The following is a 16,189-nucleotide window of genomic DNA, read 5'->3' as shown; positions in this document are numbered from 1 at the left end:
TTATTTGTTATACGTTCATATGGTAAGGAATTTTTTTAGAAACATTTTACAGTATAAGGATGATTTCGAAACCCAAAAAAATCACATTTTTAGAACCGAACATGCAATTTAACAATTTTTATAGTAATATAGTGTAGTTTAGTTTCATCTGATTCAGTCTTGGATTTGATAATTTAAAATTTTTAATAATGGTTTTGCTGGGATTACAGCTATAGGTAGATGGTGGTAGCTAGTTGGTATGTTTGTGAACCATATATTACATATACTTTGGATAGTTTATTTATATTAAGTAGGAGAAAGTCAATTTTGCTAACGTCGTGGCACCCCACTAAATTTTGCAACCTGGGTTCTAAGTTTTCTAACTCTCTTGCCAGCTTGCATGGAAAAATTATGTCATATTAAATAATATATATAACAATAAAAAATTGGATCAAATTCAATAATATAGTTGCAACATCTTTTAATTTGTATATATTCTTATTTGCCTTCATTTTCTCCCTCTAAGCACTAGTTTTTATCTTCCAATGTGCTCTCATTTGTTCGTGGTCGAGATCATGGAACCCGTATAACTCAATAATAACATGTTGGTTTCTTTTCTCTAGAGCATGATATTGAATCTTATTTTATCAAAATATTAGCTTTGAGCCCAGTATTTTTATAACACAATAACCAATATAAAACGGGATAGAGAAGAGTAGAGGCTGTGGATTTCACTACTATACCATCAATCACAAAACAAATAAAACAACATCAAGTGCCATTTTAGTATATGCTTTAATCAAAATTTGATAATAAAATTGCACACGATCTCCTTTTTTATTGATAATATGCACTTATACAGTCCCTATCAAGTACACTTCTTGTTAACATAATTATTAAATTGATCATTTCTTAATGTTTTAGGTTTTTAAAATCAAGTGGTAATTTATCATGGTAGAGTTTTGTGGTCTTGAATTTGAATTTTATTTTTACTCTACCTCTTAAGTGTTAAGACTTAGGAGTTCTATAACAACCACATAATTTGACAATTTGTTGAGATGATCAATTGTGAGTGATAGACAATTACTTTTACATGAACTCCTTATTTTTTCTACGTCACTCATAATCGATCATATCACAATTGTGGCAAAAAATTGTGTCCCTAGGCTTTATCTTATCACAAATTCAAATGAGTTTTTGGGTTCAACATTACTATCTATTGGGGTTTTGTTAGGTTAAGGATTATTCTAAATTTAGTTCATTAAGCATAAACGTATTAAATATGAAGTACTATTTGGGTTCATACTAGATCGTTCATTGGATTACCGAGAAGCTTGTAACGTGAGAGTCCATCATTAGCCTTCATATTAAATTTCTGAGACGCCATTGGCTTTTCCTTAACAAATATACAGTTGACTTAAAAAAATTAAAAATGATACAGTTCATGTTTTTGTACACCAAAGGTCCAAAGTACATTTCGTTTAGCTGTCTGTAAAATTAAAGACTATTTCTGTTACACTGGCGGCTCCACGTTAGAGCCAGGGTGGTCACAAGACCATCTGACTTGGAAAAAAAATCATTATTATATATAAAATTTAAAAATTTTATAATTTTTTTCCCTTAAAAAAATTGTGTGACCACCTTAAATTTTTTTAAGTTCAATATAATTAAACTTTGGACAAAGTTTAGTAACAAATTAACTTGGTTGTAGACTAAGACTACAACTCTACTCGATATTTTTTTTAATGAATACAAATTTTGACAAATCAACAATTAGATTACATTTTTTTTCTTCTCTTATCCTCCATACTTGCAAAACTTTAAGAAGACCAAAGATCAATAGCTTATGTCATTAATCAAATGTTTAAATTTTGGGTTTTTGTAGTTTAAAATTATACGCAAAAAATAAGTTTATGGATCAAATAGTAAATAACATTTGATTGACAAGAAATTTGACATGCATTTTAAGAACTTAAAGAACATACAATTCAAATATTAGGTTTTCAAAATATGTAGCTATGTTAATTTGTTTAGTAAAAGTTGTAGTAGTCTTAAGCTACAACAAATTTTGTCCTCAAACTTTGTTCCTCTTAACAATATATTGAGCCCTTACAAACAAAAAGAAAAATCCAAGAAAAATTTTGTTTAACTAAAATTTTGAAAGAGATGTAGTTTGTAGCATTGATAATAAGATTATCATGCAACGATTTTAAAATAATAAAAATTCGTAGAAGAAAATTGTAAGACTATTCATGCATTTGGTTTTTTTTTTTTTTTTTGGGTCAATATATGAATTTATTTTTTTATTAGATTTTGTTTAATTTAAGTTTTTCATGACCATTTTGGAAAAAAATTCCTAGAAACCGCCACGGTTTTGTTAGCCATTTTGTTTGTATGTAAGTAAAACCATCTAAATGACTAAGTCCCAAAATTCTCGAACAACTTGAAACTTTCATATCAATTTAATATCTTTTCATTTTAAGTTTAGTAGATCTAGGGACAAGCCACAATGAATGGTTCATTCAGAATCTAACATTGTGTTGTAACATTTTTTAAGCTTCAATTCTAACAATCTCGTAGATTTTAGTTAATTCAAATGATACAATTTCTTATTATCGAATAAGTTATATGAGATTTAAATTTTGTGCTTAAAAAAAAAGATTTCAATTTTGCCTACAACAAAAAAAAAAAAAAAAAAAAATGGTATTTTAGCTTGATAATTAAGAACAAAAATTCATAAGAAATTTTTTATATAATATATATATATATATATATATATATATATATATATATATATATATAAAGAAGGATATATTAATTGTAAGCTTAAAAATGTCGATTTACTTTGAGATGGGGTTTATTTACTTATTAAGTGTGTTTTGCTCCAAATTAAAACGCCAGCTTTTATTACTATTCAACTTATTTTTATTACTATTCATGGGTTTCACTGCACTTTTTGATACTATTCATGGATTTCACTGTACTATTTTAGCTAACTTTTATCTTTATTTACAGTACTTTTAGCAAAAAGTTTTAGTTTCAGCAAAATAAGCGGATCCCAAATAGACTCTAAAAAGAATAAAAAATTAGTATTATATAAAGGCTACTGTAGGGGCACAATTTAATAACCAAGTTCTTGCTGTCACAAGCCTTGGTCCAAAAAGCCCAACACAATAAATTCTTGTAGAGTATGGGCTAAAGAACTCGGTTTAAGCAAGTTTAAAAGGGTTGTTGCATGGGTTAAGGGAATACACGAACAAGAACAAATGCTATTGTGTTGAAAAGTCACTCGGAATGATAGAGCTAAAAACTTGGTTAATAGATACAGATCAATGCAGTAAGATTTCTCTACAGTATTCTCTCATTTTTTCTCGTCTCTTTCTCTTGGGGGACTTTTACATATTATATAGGCCATTTTTAATCATCTGGGCTCATTTGTTGATCATCTAAACCCCCACTTAAGCACCTGTCCCATCAGACACCCCTCTCAGTTCTTTGTGAGTTGCGGTAGCCAAGGTAGCACTGTTCAGGGGTCTTCTTCTCATTAATGCGGCCAGGAGAGTAGTTGTAATGCATTTAATGTGGTGGTGGCAGCCTTTGCTGAGATATTTCGGGTTTCCTTCCTTTTTACGTATTTGGAAGATGGACTATAGTGGCTTGGATGTACCTTTGCTCCGGATTTTGCAGTATTCGAGGAGAAATTACTCCTCGGACATGTGCTCTTTGCCCCTGTGGGCCTGAATAAGGATTGTTTGGGCTATGCTGACTCCTCGGACGGGCTGCGTCCTCGGACGGGCCTAGGGCCTAGCCAGCATGTTATTTTGGGTCGGTCCCCACAATAGCCCCTCAAAACTCCGGTTTTTGATCTCCTTCCGAGGAGAAAAGTGGGGTTTTGACATTACAACGGATGAAATTAATTTGCTCCTGATTCACACGTGTGGGGGCAATTACTTTTGGCGCGCTACAATTTACGAGGCGCGGCTATTTACTCCAAGCGGCTTCATGTCTCCCCTATCTAACGACGCGGCGCAGATCTAACGGTTGACATTCTCCCCCGAGTTCTTGAGCGGGAGCGATTCCCTTTTTCCCTCTTGCTATATAAAGCCTTAAGGAGACTTGTTCTTCTTTTCGTTCACCAGCATATAAGAAGTTTAAAGAACTCCGGAGAACTCCAGTGCCCAGACATCCACGAATACTCCCGACCTTCGGATTTCTGTAACTATTTCTGTGAGGCGTCCTTCCCTGAAGAGATTTCTAGAGATTGTTGTAGGGACACCCGTAAGTTCCACTCGCTTCGTTGCTTCAAATTTCTCCTCGGCTTTCAATTTTCACTTCGGCTTTCTCTCCGTCCCTCCAGTTTAACTTAGATGGGTAGATTCAAGGATCTAGTAGATACTCCAGCTGCCATGGAGGCTTTTAGGGCAAAATATCATATCCCACCGGGTGTGGTTCTGCAGTACTGTCCCCCAGAAGGAGTATTAACAGATAGAGACGTGGGTCAAGTCGTCATTCCCATGATTGCTTTTATAGAAGGAGGAATGACACTTCCCATGCGTAGGATTACCCGGGACTACTTGTTCCACCATAGGTTGACACCGCATCAGTGTGCTTCAAACATGTTCAGGATATTAGGCAGCATAGATGTCCTGAATGAGCGGATGGGTCTAGGCCTTATCTGGCACGATGTGGTTCATCTGTACGAGTGCCATTACATCGAGAAGAGGGGGTATTATCTTAAATCTCGGTCCGAGGTCATTAGGCTAATCTCCTGCCTCCCCATATCCAATAAGACTATGAAAGATGATTTCCTCATTGCCTCAGGAGAGTGGAGCGATGGTTTTCATTGTCCAACTCGGGCAGGAATTCCAGGTGCAGCGCCTTTAGGGCCAATCCTTTAAGGAGGGGGCTTAGCTTTTTAGATTCATTCCTTTTTTTTCTTAAGAATCAAAAAATTTTATAACTTAACCATAATCTCCTCCTCGGCTATTTTGCAGATAAAGCTCACGTTGCTCCTCGGCTGAGCCATGTAAACGTTCCGGCCTTGAACTATCTTTTGAGGTCAGAAATCTACGTGAACGAGGACGGGCAACTACGCGCGGCTCATCTGGTTTTGGGCTACCAACCCCTATCCCGTGCTTTCCAAGGCATTGGCCACTCCATAAGAGCTGGTAGTCCGAGGTTAGCTAGGATTGATGTGTCCAAGCCCAAGTTTTTAGCCCGAAACGATCTCAGGCCAGTCATTTTGCCCCGCGTTCAAAATCCTCCACCAGTTGCGCAATTGCCTCCACCAGATAATCTCGAGGTTGCCGCACAAGCTGAAGAAGAAGCTAAATCATCTCGTCTTTCTCTAGAGGAGGAGATAGACGAGTTCTACTTCGAAGAAGATATTCCCAAAGCTCCTCTGATTGAGCTTTCAGATCCCGAGGGAGAGCAGGACCGAAATTCAGTGGTCGGCGTGCCAATTGTTATAGCCTGCTCGGAAGACTCCTCAGATGACGAGGTAGATAATATGGCTTCCAATAAAGGAAAAAGCCTACGAGAGTTGATGGCCTCCCGAGGCAAGGGTCAATCATCAAAGGCACCATCTCAGTCGCAGACCCCTGTTCTTCCTTTCGTTGCTCCTCAGCTCCCTTCTGATTTCGGCCTAAAGGTTAACCCGAACCTAAAGAAGAAAAGGCCGGTTGAAACCCTTGAGGAAGGCGAGGTGGGCCCCCGCCAGGTTAAGCAGCAAAAAACCACCCGGGAGCAGAAGAATAAAAGGGCTCCCTTCGTAGAAAGCCGGGAGGAAGAGAACCGGGCCGAAGTTCGTGTTAATCCGCGCAATTGGAGCCCGAAGCTCAAGGTAGACGGGGTCGCCATTCCTTATACTGCCTCGGTCCGAGAATACAATAGGGGCCGAGCAGGATATATAGCTGAGGCCCTAGAGCAGCCAGTGCTCCTTCCCCGGGACATGGAGGCCTACAGGCGATTCTCTCAACCTGAGCTCTTTCTATCCCTCAAGAGGGACCTTGCAATGGTAAAGTGACTCTTCTAACCTTTGATAAAATCATTAGACCTTGTCACATTCTAAGATATCGTTTTGTTATTTTGTGAGCAAATTACTCAGCAAGTGTTTGTGGCCGAGGAGTACTGCCGCAACAACCGCAATTTGGCTAAAGTTGAGGCTCAGTCTCGTGCCGAGGTAGAGAAATTTGTAGGGTCCCTCAATTAGGAGAATTTTGAACTTTCGGAGAAGTTCAAAGAGGCGGAGAAAGGCCGTAAGAGTGCTCTGGCTGGACTGAAGAACGCTGAAACCCAAGCCGAGGACCAGCGCCAAAAACTGTACGTGACCGAGACCAACCTTGCCACTGAAAGGCAAACAGTGTTGGATCTCAAGGCCGCGTTACAGAAAGCTGTGGAGGAGGTCCGGCTGGCTAAGGAAGAGGCTCAGCTAGTTCGGGAAGCAGCCGAGGCTGAAAAGAAGGCTTCTTATCAACTTGGGGCGGAGGAGACTAAAGCCAGGCTCTCTAAGGAGCTTCCAGAGGTATGCAGGGATTACTGCAGCATCTCATGGGCTCATGCCCTTGATGCTGCAGGGGTTCCTGCAGACTCGGCCTTGAGGTTGCCCGAGAAGGTCTTCTTCCCTCTTGAGATCCGAGAGATCCCTGACGGTGTCCCTGAAGCTTCTGAGCAGGCCATGGTTATTCCTGATGCCATCCCTTTGCTTGATAAGGCCAAGGATCTTGCCAAGGAGTTCGTCTCCAAGGATCTTGGGGCAGATTCCCAAGCCAAAGAGGTTCCTCCTCCTCAGCCAGAGCAGAAAGAGAATCCTCTTGCTGAGGCTTAGCTTTTAGGTTTTTTCTTTATTGTATTTTCTTTAAAACGGGAGTTGTCTTATCTTTTGCTCTTTTGTAAAGACTTCCCTTTGTATTATTCTCAGTTTATTAATATAGAATGTTCTTTCTCCCATTTCTCTTTTTGTATTTATGACCGATGATGATATAATTTCATTACTTGGTTCAAAATTAATGCTATTGTTCCTTTAGTTGATGTTTGTAACAACATAAACAAATATAAAAAAATGAGAAAAGGCAGTGCCGCGCGGCGAACTTAGAACAATAGATGCTATTATGCTAAACTACGAACGTACCTTAAAATCACACAGGAGTCCTAAGTTGTTAATTTCCCCTAAGTCTGTGGCCCGAACACTTAAATAGATGCCGTAAGTTGTTAATTTCCCCTAAGTCTGTGGTCCGAGGGGCCATGCAAGACTTAAGTTCTGTTTAACACTTAGATAGATGCCGTAAGTTGTTAATTTCCCCTAAGTCTGTGGTCCGAGGGGCCATGCAGGACTTAGGTTCTGTTTAATACTTAGATGCTGTAAGTTGTTAATTTCCCCTAAGTCTGTGGTCCGAGAGGCCATGCAGGACTTAGGTTCTGTTTAAAACTTGGATAGATGCCTCAAGTTATTAATTTCACCTAAGTCTGTGATCTGAGGAGCCATACAGGACTTAGGTTCTGTTTAAAACTTGGATAGATGGAAATGGACCAATGGGTATGCGATGATCATGGAACAAAACATAGGCAGAGCTGTTTTCATTAATAATAATATCTTCTTAGATTATTTATATTCCACGGGCGAGGTACAGTTTTTTCATCAAGTCTTCTAGGTAATAAGCACCTATTCCGGCCACAGATGTGATGCGATACGGTCCTTCCCAGTTGGGTCCCAGCTTGCCCCAAGAAGGGTTCTTAGCGCTGCCGAGAATCTTCCTCATCACGAGGTCGCCTGGACTCAAAGGTCGCAGCTTTACATTAACATCATACCCCTGCTTTAGCTTCTGGTGATAACAGGCCATATGGATCATCGCTTTTTCTCTTTTTTTCTCAGCTAAGTCTAGACTTCTCCCCAGTAACTCGTCATTGTTTTTTAGGGTAAAAGTGCTAGACTTCAATGTGGGGAAGCTAGCCTTGAGCGGGAGTACGGCTTCGGCCCCATAAGTCATTGAAAAAGGGGTTTCTCCCATTGACCGTCGCGGCGTCATCCGATATGTCCATAAGACGTGTGGTAGCTCTTCCACCCATCTCCCCTTTGCATCATCCAACCTCTTTTTCAGCCCGCTCACTATGACTTTGTTCACGGCCTCGACTTGCCCATTTCCTTGGGGGTAGGCAGGAGTGAAATATCGGTTTGTGATTCCAAACTCGCAGCAGTATTCCCTGAAGTTCTTACTATCAAATTGAAGACCGTTGTCCGAGATGAGGGTGTGAGGAGTTTCGAAGCGCGTAATAATGTTCTTCCAAATGAATTTCTTGGCATCCACGTCCCTGATGTTGGCCAAAGGTTCAGCCTCTACCCATTTGGTGAAATAATCGGTGCCGACTATTATGTATCGCTTATTCCCTGCTGCTTTAGGGAAAGGACCGACAATATCAAGACCCCACTGAGCAAACGGCCAGGGGCTGGAGAAGGGGTTAAGGACTCCTTCCGGTTGGTGGATATTTGGGGCGAATCTCTGGCATTGATCACACTTCTTTGCATATTCTTGGGCCTCTCTCTGCATGTTCGGCCACCAGTATCCTTGGGTGAGTGCCCTGTGCGCCAGCGATCTTCCTCCTGTGTGATTTCCACAAATCCCCTCATGTAGCTTTTCAAGCAAGGACTCAGATTCCTTTGGGTGTATACATAATAGGTACAGCCCAGAATAGGAACGCCGGTATAGCTTGTGGTCTTCTGACAACCAAAATCGAGGAGCATTCCTCCGTATCTTCTCGGCCTCCAGTTTTCCTTCTGGTAATGTATCGTCTTTGAGGAAGTTCATTATAGGATCCATCTAGCTGGGACTTTTTCTAACCTGATGGACCTGAGTTGTGTCTCTTCTAATTGAACTTGTCTGGCATAGATCCTCAACAAGGATCATTCGCTGCAGATCATGCGCAGAGGACGTGGCAAGAGTGGCCAGCGGATCTGCATGTGTGTTCCCACTTCTGGAAACATGCGTCAGATTGAAGGATTCAAAGTCTAACTGCAGGCATTTGACTCGACCGAGATACTCTTGCATTCTAGCATCTCTAGCTTCTAACTCACCCATTACTTGGCCAACGACCAATTTGGAGTCCAAGAATGCTTCCATTGCCTTTCCGCCCAATTTTTGAACCATCATCATTCCTTGAAGTAAAGCTTCGTACTCGGCCTCGTTATTCGTAGCCGAGAACCCAAGTCTTAGCGATTTTTCAATGGCAATACCTTCGGGCGATATTAGAACTAGCCCAATTCCAGATCCTTTTTGGTTGGCTGCACCGTCCACGTAGACTTTCCAACGCGAGATCTCCCGTGCTGAGATTGTGCCAACCGATTTTCCATCCATGTCTTCCTTCTCTGTTATTGTTTCTACAGAGGGTTCAGCGAATTCTGCAATTAGGTTCATGAGGACTTGACCCTTGATAGAGGACCTAGGCATGTATTTAATATCAAAGGCCCCCAAAAGTGCACTCCACATGGTGATCCTTCCTGTGTAATCGGCGCTTCGGAGCACCGATCGAAGGGGAAGCTGGGTTAGAACAATGACCGTGTGTGCCTAAAAGTAATGGGGGAGTTTTCGCGTGGCATGCACCACTGCTAGAATTGCTTTCTCCAATGGTAAGTAGCGCACTTCAGCCTCATGTAATGATTTACTTACGTAATACACTGGTCGCTGTATTCCATTATCATCCCGTATCAGTACCAGGCTTACAGCATGAGGGGCTACCGCTATGTATGCGAACAGTACCTCGTCTGCCTCAGGGCTAGACATGATGGGTGGTCGCGACAAGTATTCTTTGAGTTACTGGAAGGCCAGGACACAATCCTCCGACCACTCAAACCCTTTCCACTTATTTATTAAGAGATAGAAAGGTCGGCATCGGTCTATAGATCGTGATATGAACCGATTCAACGCTGCGATCATGCCAATGAGTTTCTGCACTTCTTTCGGATTCCGAGGAGCCTATAGGCTATTAATCGCTTTGATTTGATCTGGGCTTACCTCTATTCCTCTGTGAGTTACCATATAGTCTAGGAATTTCCCAGATCCGACCCCAAATGAACACTTGGAAGCATTGAGCCGCAACTTATGCTCCCTTAAGATGCCAAAGATGATCTCCAGGTCTTTCACGTGCTCGGACACCACCTTGCTTTTTACCACCATATCGTCTATGTAGACTTCAATAACCTTGCCTAGCTGAGGTTCGAACATTCTGGCCATCATCCTTTGGTAGGTTGACCCTGCGTTCTTTAGTTCGAAAGGCATCACCTTATAGTGGTAGTTTCTGACGGGCGTCATGAACGCCGTTTTCTCCTGATCCTCTAGTGCTAGTGGTATCTGATGATAGCCCTGGAAGACATCCAGGAAGCTCATTCGAGGGTGGCCTACAGTCGCATCTACCAATCAGTCAATTCGAGGTAACGGGTATGGGTCTTTCGGGCATGCCTTGTTCAAGTCTGTGAAGTCCACGCAGACTCGCCACTTCCCCATTTTCTTTCTTACCACCACCGTATTTGCCAGCCATTCGGGGTAAAAGACTTCTTTGATAGCCCCTGCCCTTTTCAGCTTCGTCACTTCGTCTCTAACGGCACTGGCATGTTCTTTCGAGGGACGTCGGGGTGGTTGCTTCTTTGGAATGGAAGATGGGTTAACATTCAAGTGGTGACAAATGAGACTAGGGTCAACCCCCGGGGCATCGTAAGCGTCCCATGCAAACACATCAACATTTCTCCTCAGAAACCCGACCAATTCCTCTTTTTCTTGAGGAGGCAACTCCGAGCCGACCTGGAAAAATCTCTCTGGGTCATTGTCAACGATAAACTTTTCCAAACTTTCACACCTTATCTCCTCGGCTGGCCCACTGACTTGCCCTGCCGAGGTGGCTGGTTGCTATAAGTTTTCAGAAGCCGAGGACTCGGCCTTGGACCGATGTGACATGGCGGCCACCATACACTGCCTAGCCATGGCCTGATCTCCACGAATCTCTTCCACTTGGCCTCCGGATGGGTATTTTACCTTTTGGTGAAGTGTGGAAGATACGGCTTCTAGGGCATGGATCCATGGCCTGGCTACTATCGCTGTGTAGGGCGAGTAGGCATCGACCACGATAAAGTCCACCTCCACCACCTCTGACCCGGTCTGTATGGGTAATCTGATTTGCCCTTTTGGTACAACTGTCTTCCCTTCGAAGCTGATAAGCGGAGAGTCATAAGCCGTTAAATCCTCCGGCCTTAAGTTCAGCCCCTTGTATAGATCAGGGTACATTACCTCTACCGCGCTGCCCGGGTCTACCAGTACCCTCTTCACATCGAAACCTTCGATTCTCAGCGTAACTACTAAGGCATCATCATGAGGTTGGATAGTTCCCCTCTTATCTTCGTCCGAGAATCCTAATATTAAAGAGCTTCCCTTTTTAGACCTTTTACATTCTCTTTCCCTGTCCTCGGCAGAGAACCGAGCCACGGACAGCACCCTGGAAGGAAATGAGCCGGTTCTTCCTGGAGCGGCGAGGATGACGTGTATCGTCCTCGTGGGAGGTCTTAATGATACGTCTTTTCGAGGCTCTTGCATTGCCTGGCCTAGATGACCGCTTGAGGGATGCAAAATGTGACGTAACTTTCCTTCTCAGACCAGCTGATCTAGGTGGTTCTATAGATTCCTGCAATCCTCAGTGGCATGTCCATGGTCCTGATGATAGTGACAATACAGGTTCTGGTTGCGTTTCGAAGGGTCCCCAGCCATTTTTCCCGGCCATCTGAAGAAGGGTTCGTTCTTGACTTTCTCCAGAACTTGCTGTACTGGCTCTCTGAACACGGCATTAACCGTTTGCATGTTGCTTTGTCCAGCTTGTCTCGAAAAATCTCTCCTCGGCTGGTTATGGTTATATTGTTCCGACCTGAAATCATTCCCTTTGGGGGGAATGATCTTCTCCTTTCCTTTTCCTTGTAGCTGATCTTCTTCCACCCTTTTGTACTTGTCAATCCTATCCATCAACTGATGAATGTTGGCAACGGGTTTACCAGTGAGAGATTTCCTTAAGCCATGCTCGGTGGGGAGATCGCTTTTGAATGTGCTGATAGCGACATCATCGTGGTTCTCACCCAACTCGTTATACATCTCCTAATACCTATCCGAATACGCCTTTAGGTCTCTCCCTTGCGCATGGACAAGGACAACAACGAACTTAGGGGTCGAGGGACTCTGCTATTTGTAATAAAGTGAGAACAAAAAGCCTGAATGAGCTGCTTATAGGAGTCTATGGAATTTGTCTTCAGGCTATTGAACCATCTCATCGCCATTGGCCCCAAGCTGGACAGGAAAACTTTGCACATTAGAGCCTCATTTTGGGAGTAGATGGCCATTCTTTGGTTAAACTGGCTCACGTGCTCCACTGGGTCTGCTCGGCCGTTATAGATGGCAAACGTTGGTTGATTAAAACGTCGGGGTAATTTAGCCCCTTCGATCCTGTGCGCGAAGGGTGATCTGGAGATCTGATCCAATGCCTTGTTCATGGCGTCATTACCCAATCCCTTGCTAGATGGGCTCTCATACCTTCGTGCAGGGTGCACCTCCTTCTCGTAAGAAAAAGTTTGGCTCGGGGGAGTTCTCGACCTCCGTCTGTAGCTGACGTCCTCCTCCTCATTAGAGGACGCATCTGAACTGGAGGGAGATTGCTTTCGCCGTGCATGGCGCAGCTTTCTTTTCAGGTCTTCTATTTCTCGTTGCATGGCCTGATGATCGTTTCGCCTTCGGGATGCACGACTACCTATTTGGGTACGGCTTTAGCTGGTCTGGGTAGTATGTATGCTTCCCTCATGATTCCCTCCATTGCCTAGATTTGTTCTCGGGTTGGGAGGATTATTTTGCCGTTGAGAGCCAACAAGTTCCGTCAGTTGAGGGTCAGCTTGGTAGGGATTCTCCTGGTGTGGACCTAATTCTGCCATGCCTAACCGTCGTACTTGCCAACACTTAAGTTCTTCCCACAGACGGTGCCAATTATAAGGGCACAATTAGTAACCAAGTTCTTGCTGTCACAAGCCTTGGTCCAAAAAGCCCAACACAATGAATTCTTGTAGAGTATAGGCTAAAGAACTCGGTTTAAGCAAGTTTAAACGGGCTGTTGCATGGGTTAAGGGAATACACGAACAAGAACAAATGCTATTGTGTTGAAAAGTCACTCGGAATGATAGAGCTAAAAACTTGGTTAATAGATACAGATCAATGCAGTAAGATTTCTCTATAGTATTCTCTCCTTTTTTCTCGTCCCTTTCTCTTAGGGGGCTTTTACATATTATATAGGCCCTTTCTAATCATCTGGGCTTTACACTTGTTGATCATCCAAACCCCCACTTGAGCACTTGTCCCATCAGACACCCCTCTCAGTTCTTTGTGAGTTGCGGTAGCCAAGGTAGCACTGTTCAGGGGTCTTCTCCTCATTAATGCGGCCAGGAGAGTAGTTGTAATGCATTTAATGTGGTGGTGGTAGCCTTTGCTGAGATATTTCGAGTTTCCTTCCTTTTTACGTATTTGGAAGATGGACTATAGTGGCTTGGATGTACCTTTGCTCCGGATTTTGCAGTATCCGAGGAGAAATTACTCCTCGGACATGTGCTCTTTGCCCCAGTGGGCCTGAATAAGGATTGCTTGGGCCACGCTGACTCCTCGAACGGGCTGCGTCCTCAGACGGGCCTAGGGCCCAGCCAGCATGTTATTTTGGGCCGGTCCCCACAGCTACATTTTTTATTTTTAGCTATTTAAGATGAGATGAGATGAGATTGAATTAACAAAATTCTTTTCGAAGAAAATTGCAAGATTTCGCTACAAAACATTTCTGCTAAGGTGACCGTATAAATTGTGAAGGAATAGCAAAAAATTAAAAGAAATTAATATATATATATATATATATATATTGCAAAGGAAAAATGTGATGGTCACTCCACATACAACTAAAAAAAAAAAATGTGTTAATAATTATGAATTCTTAATTTATTGATTCCAAGTGTCCAAACAACTAAGCGACCTCCACATCTGCACTTTGAAGTTTGAAGAAGTTGGTGCGTTTTTTTTAATTATTGATTTATTTATTAGGTTTGAAAAAATAAGTGGCCTCTTTATAGCCATCAATTGTTGAGATATATTCATTCTCAAAAACAAAAACAAAAAAAAAAAAAAATTGTTGAGATGTTGCATCTCTACTACTAAAATGGTGAAGATTAACAAAGTTCATACAAAACTAAAAATTTCCTTTCAAAATTTGTTTATTACTTCCTAATATTTTTTCACATCTTATTGATATTTATATTATTTAATTAGAAAAGCAAACTGCACAAAATTAATATGTATATTTTTTTCACACAATTAATGCATCAAAAGAGCAAATTGCACAAAATTTTAAGTTTTGTTACTTATAAAATAAGCAAAAGGTTACTTTATAATTGCTTATTCAAAAGACAAGTAACTAAGCTTAAGCCTAACTTGAATCTTGACTATTAAATGAACCAAACTTAAACATAATACGTCATTGAATAAGCTAATGAGCATGAGACACGATATAAAATAGAAACTATATTATGGCAATTAAGAGAGAATCAGGCACAAAGTCATGATTCACCTTTTCAATATCAATTTCCTTGGTTGTTAGGTCAAAGGTATCCCTTATAGTCATTATTTTATCCATCTAAACATGATAATTCCAATTTTCACATTCCAAAATTCTAATGACAAAAACCAAAATTTCAAAATCTCATTCACACGAAAAAAGTATCTTGTGTGTTAGGTGTATGCAGTAAGCATCTCCCTCTCTCAACCATTTTCACCAAACACCCATAATTGTATCCAAACCCCAAACAATTACAAAGTACAAAATTCCTCATTTGATGCAACAACAAAATAATCAATAACTCTTTCATTTCTCTAACCAAAAAAAAAAAAAAAAAATGGCAAGGATTTGCTGCAAATTAAGTTTCAGCAACTTCTGCAAAATGTACATATGTCAATGCCTCAAATAGAACCCATTTGGTGAAAAATTCAATCTTGACACAGAAAAATATTAGTCTGGACAGGTGTCTATTTAAGGCATTGACACGTATACATTTTTGCCGGAGTTATTGCAACTTAGTTTGTAGCAAATCTTTATCCAAAAAAAGAAAAAGAAAACGAAAGCAACCAATTATATTGGATCAATGGATTCTTTAGAGTTTAGATCCTAGAAAGAACTCCAAATGAAAATGTAAGGACTCAATTTGTAATGACCCCAAATTGGTATATTGGGTTCGAACGTTAAAGGCCCAAACAATAAATTTGTAGAGAGTGGGCTAAAAGGCTAGGCCTTGGTTATCGGACAGTAGTTAGTTATGGTGTTCATGATGATCGCACGGAGGTAAACCGAGCGTATTCAAGAAGACTTTCTCCTCGGCACGGCCTAAGTGGCTCCAGTCATTGGACCTCGTCCGAGGAGTTTAATGTTCTTATTATTCTTTTTACACTAGGGTTCCATGGCCCTGGAGACGATCTATAATGCCCATCTTTTTCGTCCCCCCTCCTCCTCTTTTCCCGTGGATGAATTCTTACATTATATAGCCCCTCTCAGTTGATCCTGACCTTCCATCTATTGATCAGGCAGGTAACTACTCGAGTGCTTGTCCCATCAGCCGCCTTCCCCCACTTTCTGTTAGTTGCAATAACCGAAACCACACTGTTCAAGAGTCTTTTCCCATCAATGTGGCCAGGACGTTTGTTGGCGCATTTAATGTGAAGGTGACAGCTTTTCCTTGAACCGCTCCCACACTGTACCCCCGTGCGAGTCCTATTGTACTCGTCTTTTCTTCTAGGAGCGCTTTGGGGGCTGCCTTTGATGGCGTGTCGTTCTTCCCTTTTAGGTTTTGGGATGCCGAGGACAGGATCGTCCTCGGCTGCATTTCTAGGCCATTTGGACTTTCGCTGCACGTCTTCAGCAACGTCTCTCCTCGGCGCGGGCCTTAGGCCCTAATGTATAGTGGGCCGGGGTCACAAATTCTCTGGCCCCACAATAGCCCCTCAAAATCCTGCTGTCCGGCTCCTCGGACAAAGAGGAGGGTTTTGATGACATCAGGCCTATGTCATGGCTTGCCAAGTCTTGTCCTTCATCAGTGCTGGAGCCTCTTCATTTGTCTGGGACACGCTCTTGGTTGTGAGACATTCTTTTAGTTTACCCACGCTGCGTTCCTGCC

This window comes from Quercus robur, chromosome 11 (genome assembly GCF_932294415.1).
Source record: "Quercus robur chromosome 11, dhQueRobu3.1, whole genome shotgun sequence".
NCBI classification, from domain to species: domain Eukaryota; kingdom Viridiplantae; phylum Streptophyta; class Magnoliopsida; order Fagales; family Fagaceae; genus Quercus; species Quercus robur.
This window is presented reverse-complemented; position numbering follows the sequence as displayed.